Genomic DNA, 8029 nt, shown 5'->3' with positions numbered 1-8029 from the left:
CCACACAAGGAGTAGAAGAGCTTAGATGAGCAGTAAATTCGTTTAGCAAGGGATGAGCAAACAATATAATAGATTTGAAAATGTTAAGGGTTCCATTTCTTTTAACATGAAAAGGGGAGATAAAAAAGAATAAACAACAGTTTTACTGAAAATTAACTTAACTTAAGGTTGAGAACCCTTGGTTTTTTATTTAAACTTTATAATTATAAGGGGCCACGTCTGCTGCAACGCCTTTTTCTGTGAAAATAAATGCTATCACACAAAAAGACGGCAACAGTATACAGACCTTACAGATTTAGTTCCGAAATTTACTACTCAGCTCCCTTAATTACTACTCAGCTACCTAGAAAAGAACAAGGACGTTAATGGATTGGAGACAAAAGATAGAAATGGAGATAAAATCAGCTTTTTGAATCCAAATGTTTTGGGAAAACTTCCCTAAAATGATGATAAAGGTAAAAAAATGGAGAAATTTTCTGGTATGTATTTGCATATGGGTCACAAACAGAAGCATGGTGACAAACAAAAATAACGGCTAATTATTCAATTTTTTTCTGTTTAAATGATGGTAATTTTAACTGAAATTATATGAAATGTTTTTTTAGTCTTACATTCAAAAGGTTATTCGACTATTTTTGACATAACACTTTAAGTTAGGTATTCTTGTCTAACACCAACCACACAGCCGTTCTATGACGAACAAATAAATTTTCAAGTGGAGATAAATCCATTTATTTAGACAGTAAAAAAAAAAAAAAAAAAAAAAAAAAAAAAAAAAAAAAAAAAAAAAAAACAGGTACAAAAGTCCAAATATTTCTATCACATATACAGCGATCATCATCAGTAGAATTACTACTGGTGAGTTAGCAATCGATAATCAGTAGAATAAATCTACTGATGACGATCGCTGTATAAATCACTGTTTTGTCCGTTTTGTAGGTCAAACTTTATGTACAGGTTTCATTTAATCTACCTGGAACTGATTCTCTCCCTCTCCTGTGAGCAGGTAAGCTAAATTAGATGGCTGCATTGGAATCTTTAGAACTAAAAGCTGCATTGTCTGACAAAACGCATGATTTCCTGATCACTCTGATAAGTATTTCTAGGATTTCCCCTCCACCCCAATGACGCTGGATCCGGTTGGGATAGAAAATAAGAGATCTGAGTTACGACGTCCTTCGTCGTAACTCAATACGATGTTTCATGAAGATCCGATCACTCCTTCGCAAGTTAAAAATATGTCATTTTTTCTAATTTTTCAAAATTATCCCCCCCAACTCCCCCAAATAGAGCGGATCCGTTCCTAATATGTCAATTCGTATTCGTTTATTTAAATAGCTATCGTAGCACTCAAAAATGAACGCTAAATTACGCTACTTTTACAATCACAAAATTACAATTATCATTTGTTAAATGCTCTTACGAAATATGGTACAAAGGAGTTTGCGAATCTGTTCGTACGGCACTTGACTGGTTCTAGTTTGTTGTAATGCCTAGTATGTCTGCTGATTGATGCGGATGGTGGAAGTATGGATCGGTGCTTTTCGTTTGTTAATAGTGATTTCCCAAATTTCATTATTAGCTCATGTCTTCGGTCGAATAAGGTGGGCAAATTCAACAGACACTTGTCAGATTAAAAAAACCGATGATCATCTGAAAAACTTAATCAATACAACACAATTCACTGATTTATAATGTTTACAAATGCAGAAATGAAACTCTTCCTCTATCTCTTCTGGATTAGTGGGAGAGGTTGATGGGTGGTGACATTCTGGGAGTTGGGTCTTTGAGGTCGGGATCCTAAAGGTTGAAAGGGCAGGGGGAACAAACCTTGGAAGCGGGGGTTGTCATGGCTTTATTGTCAAAACATTTACACACGAGGATTCTTCTTTCTGATATGGTGGTCAGCTTGAAATGCTTAAGAAGAAAGTGATATGGGAGTTTACCTTGACCATAGATAATTCATAGTGCTCGCTTCTAGACTGTCTCTATTGAATAAGATTGGGAAATAATTAAGCCAAAATGCCAAGCCGGACAAGAGTATTCAAGAACAGGGCGAATAAATTCTTAAAAGGTGGAATGCAGCGTGAGAAAACCTGAAGACAAATTTAAGCCTAGAAAGTGCCAAATTAGCTAGCTTTGTGATGTAAGTAACGTCGACCTCCCACTTTAAAGTGCTCGAGATAGTGATACCGAGGAGTTTTCACTGCTGGACGGACATCTCGGAGAGATTGGTTGCTTGAATGCAGGTGTACTCTTCAAGAAATTGATAGTCATGATATTTAATTTTTTGGCATTCGCAGTCATGTTGGCCTGTGCAGCGTCACTGGAAATATCTTCCATAATTTCCATGGCTGAGCTCTTCAAATTTTTTCGGCATTTTTCCAGTAAGGACATGTCGTCGACAAATTTCCAGCGGTCAGGGTGTTCAGTAGCAAGTCCATTTATCATAATCAGGAGCAGGAGCGGGCCAAGAAGGGATTCCTGGGGCACACTACAATAAACAGGAAGGAGATCTGAATAGACATTTTTATACTTTTCACATTGAGTTCTACAGGAAACAAAAGACACTATTATTTTAACACGATTTGGTTTAACATGAACTCTTTTATAAGTTTTACAACTAAAATATTGTGGTTAATCAGATCCAAAGCTTTTTTGGAGGTCTATTAGAAGAAGATTTAGCCATAAATCAGGGTTTTTCAAATTTTTATATATTGTATCCAGTAAGCTTACATGATAATGAGTAATAGAAAGGCCACGTTGATTACCAAATTGCTTTGAGTCAACAAGTTTTTCAATTTTTATTTGAGCCAATCAGTCAGAGAACTTCCATATAATTTCGAAAAAACTGAGGTGAGCGTAATTGGTCAAACCCGATTGAAACCCTCCTCTGTGCCCATAGAGCAAAATCTTGGGTAAGGGGGCTGCTGAACAAAGGGCGCCAATTTGACTCGAGGTGGGCACCAAATTAAAAAGTTTATTTTAAAAAAGACTCAAAAAAGAAAAAAGATGGAATAAATGTGCCAGAAGTGTCTTAAGCGGAAGTTCGCCCCTTTCGACCTTATGTATCTGTTCCTGACGTAAATTGCTTTTAATTCTTTCATTCATCCAATTTCAACCAAATTAGTTATATAGTTAAAATAAATAGATAGAGAGATTTATTCACACAAAAGCCCTATTGGGCCATTCGCTATTTAATTAGTCACAAAACTAAAATCAGGGATTTTTTGAGGATGGAGGGCTGGGCATTTTCGGATATTTTACCAAAATATCCAGAAATGTCCTTTGATCCCCTTGCACATTCAGCCATCAGTCTTCGTCTCTTATCCATTCTATGCTCGTGGCTAGATTTTTTATTTTATCCATTTTGAATTTTTAACTACAAGGCTACAATTCAATATGCCTCTGTGAATAGATAAAAAAGCTATAACTGTATAACCACGTTTATGAAACATCTTGAAGATACCACTTTTATTTTCAACAGGTTATCGTGGAATTGGGGAAAGTTCCATGTTCGTAGAAAAATCTTTGCACCAATCAAAGATCTTTATGCCAATTTTGCAGATATTTACTGAACTGGCTGAAGATAAATAACTTTTGTTCGTTCTTAGTTTCAACTTTGCTCTTTACAATCATAGGAAAGCTTTGCTTTTTTCAATTGGGTAAATCACCCACGAATAATTGATCAAATTGACAAAAATACTTAAAAAAGAGTAAAAAAAGCGAATGAAAAAAGAAAATGCGAATGAGGGCGCCAGAAAAATCTTGTGGGAGGGCCTAGGCCCCCACCATCAGCCCCCTAGATCCGCCCCTGTGTATCTCTTTGACATTCTAACCAATTCTGACCATTCTGATTTAGGCCATAACTGCACAAATTCCACAATGAATGGTTCGGGTAACTAAAACAGCAATTATATTAGGCAACTCTGTCTTGCTTGGAATCTGGGCTTGCGAATTACTCACTAACTAACTGGGTTTTCTACCTAACTTATTTGGCTGGCTTATTCATGCAGGATGTGAAAAGATTCTAGCAGAAAATGGGAAAAAGAAAGGAATAAACTTAGAGGTAATTTAAAAAAAAACAACAAAAGGACGTTTAGCTGACAATTAGGGTCAGGGCCCAACAATGAGTTTAAAAGGAAACCATTATTTACAAGGAAAGTATATTCAATCTATAATCAGGGCCAGGGGCCCAACAGATTTTTTAGCTAGCTTTTGAACTCTTAGGGATTCTTTTTCTTGTATCGAATTCAATCGAATGGTTGAAAACTGACAGATGTTGAATTTCAAATTAGTTGAATAAGAATGCAAAATATTTTGTTTTGTTTTTCTTATATTCTGATTTTATTTGGCCAGATTGTAAAAAAAAAGAAAGAAAATTCTAGTTGATGAAGCTTTTTTTTCTCCGCCATTAGCGGGGCACTGGAACATCATAGATTCATGTTAAATTAAATTGTTATATCTTGTGCATTTAATTGTGGTTGCTGTGGTAGCTGCAACTACAATAAAGATGAGACGGCCCATAGTTAAACAAAAAAGCTTGAAACCCCCTAAAAATGGCGTCAGACCGAAACAAAAAGTACATCACTAGAATTGCCTTGGCCAATAACACTAGACAAGAAAGTTATAATCCCTTGGTTTGTGCCAAAAGAAAGATCTATTTACATGAACAAGAGGGAAAATCACTTTTAGGCATGAGAAACAACTTTTTTTTTTACATTTGACCTTCATAGAGAGCTGTTCAAGGGCTTATTTTTAAAGCAAATAGCTGCATTTACGCGCTTTTAAGATTAGCAAAACACAATATTTAAAATAAAATCATTTTTAATTACGCAAAAAAGTGCATTTCTGTATCCAAGATTATGATTCGGGTTACAGCAGTAGCTAGCAACCTAGTAAGCGACAGTCACGTCCCATACTAAGAAATGAAACAGCCAATACCTTTTAAAAATGATTTTGGATCGAAACATATAGAACCGCCTTGTCCGAAACAACTATTGACGAAACTTACAGTTCCTTGGCCTGAACAACAAAAAACATCTATTGGCTGGAAAAACTACAAAAGTGGCTGCACCCACAATGTTCTTCATCGAAGGCATCTTTTTTTTACTGATTTTTTTTTTCCGCAGCTAGCGGAGCCAAAATTGCATTTTCGTATAACACATGTCAGAGTTGCGGCGGTAGCTAGCAATACATAGAGGATTGATACTGTTTATTATAAATGGGGATATTATAATGAAGTAGATAGCTGAAGCTTGATAGAATAGGAAAAAATTACATAAAGCGTCAGTATAGTTAATTATGAATGGGAACTATGTAAGTTTCATCGGACATATAGCAATTATAAGTTGAGCCCACCCCCACCCGCCCATCCCCTAACATGAAATCCTACCCCATAACATCCTTTCATTTGCCCCGTAAATGGGAGGATAGCTCTATATACTGCTTGTGAATGGTTATCCCTTACTTAAACTTATTTTAGTTAAAAAAAATTCTGTTACTAAGTTTTAGACAATATAAAACTAAAGGTAATAGACGCAATAGGGTTTTGAAGTTTTGTTGTTTTTTAGTTGTGCACTAAGACTAGTGAAAACAGGGCCACCACGAAAAGGTTGCGCACAACCATCCCGCCCACCCCCTAACATGAAACTCTACCCCCTAATATCCTTTCATTTGCAGCGTAAATAGGAGGATAGCTCTATATACTGCTTTTGAATTGTTATCCCAAGCTTAAACTTATTTTAGCTATTAAAATTTTTTTTTCAGTTACTTAAATTAGACAATAGAAAACAAAAGGTAATATAGGCAATAGCGTTTTGACGTTCTATTGTTTTTTAGTTTAGCACTAAGATTAGTGAAAACAGGGCCACCATCGGAAGGTTGTGCATAGCCAGCCCGCCCATCCCCTAACATTAATCCCGACCCCCTAGTATCCTCCCATTTGCGCTGCAAATGGGAGGTTAGCTCTATATACTGCTTGTGAATGGATATCTCTTGTGTAAAGTTATTTTAGTTTTTTAGATTGATTTTTATCTGTTACTAAGTTTTAGACGATAGAAAACTAAAGGACACAAAGGTAATAAGGTTTCGATGTTTATTTTTTTTTTTTAGTTTTGCTCTAAGATTAGTGAGACCAGGGCCAACACTGTTTCCAATAATCTTGGGCTTCATTCCACTATTCCTTTGGGCTGCATCCCTTGTAATGCAGCCCAAAAACGGCACAAAAAGTGTCAAAAGTCTTTTTCCCACCTTCTTCAATTGGAAGGGGTCAATCAAAATCAAGGCTTTAATGTATAGCCAGTCTCTCGATAGCTTATGAAAGGTATATCTCATGAAAGAACTCAAAACATACAAACTCGGGAGAGGACTCATTCGACAGCAAATTGAAAGCTCTTTTGCCCTTAGTAATAACCAAAAGCTACTTGGGGGCAGCTAGCCTCCCTCTTGATTCAATTTTTGCTATCCTGCACTCCTTTAATCCCTTTGATATCGAATCAAATTTTGAGGCATCTGTTTTGTTCAAAACTTTGAAATGTCTAATAAGTTTGCCTTCGGCATTGATATCACCCTACAGTCCCAATGTTAAATTTGTATCTTACTTCGCTAATATAGACTAACCCCCAACTCGAAATACCTGTGAAATCACATGAAATCGGTGTATAAATTCACTCTTGTTTCATTATTTTTATTTGTATTACTTTCTCTGTGGCTGCTCATTTATGCAGTTAAGGGGAAGGCATCCCTCCCCTCGAATTTTATGCTAAGGTTTCAGTTATTATCACAAGACCAAAAAATTAACGCAATGCGATAAAAGTATAACTCAAAATCAAGTATATAGAATAATATAAGCATTTAACGCGGAAAAATTAATCAGAATTGCATATTATGAGTTGGGGCTCACCCTAATCATGGGCCAGGGGGCTCACCATTGCACAATCTATGAAATCAATCCTGCAATAATTAAAAGAAGTAATTTTGAGTATTTTATTGCCTTTCAGAACTCAAGCGGTCCAAAATTCTGCAGACCGAAGAGTGCGTCTAGTCTCCTAAATCGGGAATGGGGAAGATAAGTGAATCCGCCTCTGGATGGGTCTCCAACCTCCCCCTCCCCCCACTGTCTACGCTAAAGTTTTTTCTTTATGCCAACTACACTGGAGGGGGAATCCCCCCACAAAGGCTTAAATAAGGTAAAATTGTGTATGGGAAGAAAGTTGAAAGTTTTGAAAGATTTCGAGGGGGTGTTAAAACGCATCAAAATACACTAATTAGAACTAGTAGAACTAGCTAAAGAATTGACAATCGAATTACTTCCAGAAATTCTCTCAAACTGAAAATTCTAAGGGGCTTATAATTACTGTGATGCTTAAAATTAGGCTAAAATACATACTTTGCGATAGATGCTAAATTGTTGTGGCACAAAAAATCCGATAATGGTCAAATCGAAATGATCCTGTTGTCTCTGAGTCAACAATTGAAATAGTCTAACCACTCTTTTTCGAAGCTATCCTTGCATTCCATTCAATGTTGTGTGAATAAATCAAGTATGATTATCAGAGGCATGTATTCACGTTGCCTTTAGCAAAGGCAACGTTTATTACATAGGCTCATATTTATTATTATTAATTAAAAAACCTTGCATAAAAAGAAGTTTTCTAAGAAAAGTAACGAGCCATATTGAACTCAGGACCAACACAGTTCAATTCCTTTTATAGTTAAAACTCAAAAAGACCAGTAATTTCTGTTGTTAAAGAATAAATGAAACCCCAAACGATCAGAAATTAAAATTAGCTATCTTACAAACATAAAGATAACAGGTGCAAACATAAATGAATGGATAAATCTTAGATAACTGTAATATCTTTTCACTATCCCCCTCACCCCAGAGGTGCTTTATATGCAAGGGTTGATGTTATAAGCTTTGGAGGAGGTCATTAAATCGGAAATAATGATTTCTAGTTCCCTTTTTAAGAGTCAAATTTCATTTGAGGGTACCAGGCCCCCTCCCTTCATGCCCTCTTTTCCCCAA

General features: G+C 36.0%; 1 long non-coding RNA gene across 1 annotated transcript; it reads right to left on the bottom strand.

The window, feature by feature from the left end:
* Positions 1-232: 232 nt before the first annotated feature.
* Positions 233-7508, bottom strand: LOC136031584 (uncharacterized). Its single transcript, XR_010618534.1, has 2 exons — positions 7391-7508; positions 233-343 (listed from the first exon to the last, which is right to left on the bottom strand). It is a non-coding gene; the product is annotated as an uncharacterized LOC136031584 (long non-coding RNA).
* Between the last annotated feature and the right edge of the window lie 521 nt (positions 7509-8029).

Source organism: Artemia franciscana, chromosome 9 (genome assembly GCF_032884065.1).
Source record: "Artemia franciscana chromosome 9, ASM3288406v1, whole genome shotgun sequence".
Lineage (NCBI taxonomy): Eukaryota > Metazoa > Arthropoda > Branchiopoda > Anostraca > Artemiidae > Artemia > Artemia franciscana.
Note: the sequence above shows the minus strand (reverse complement) of the source record. Positions and strands in the feature narration are given on the sequence as shown.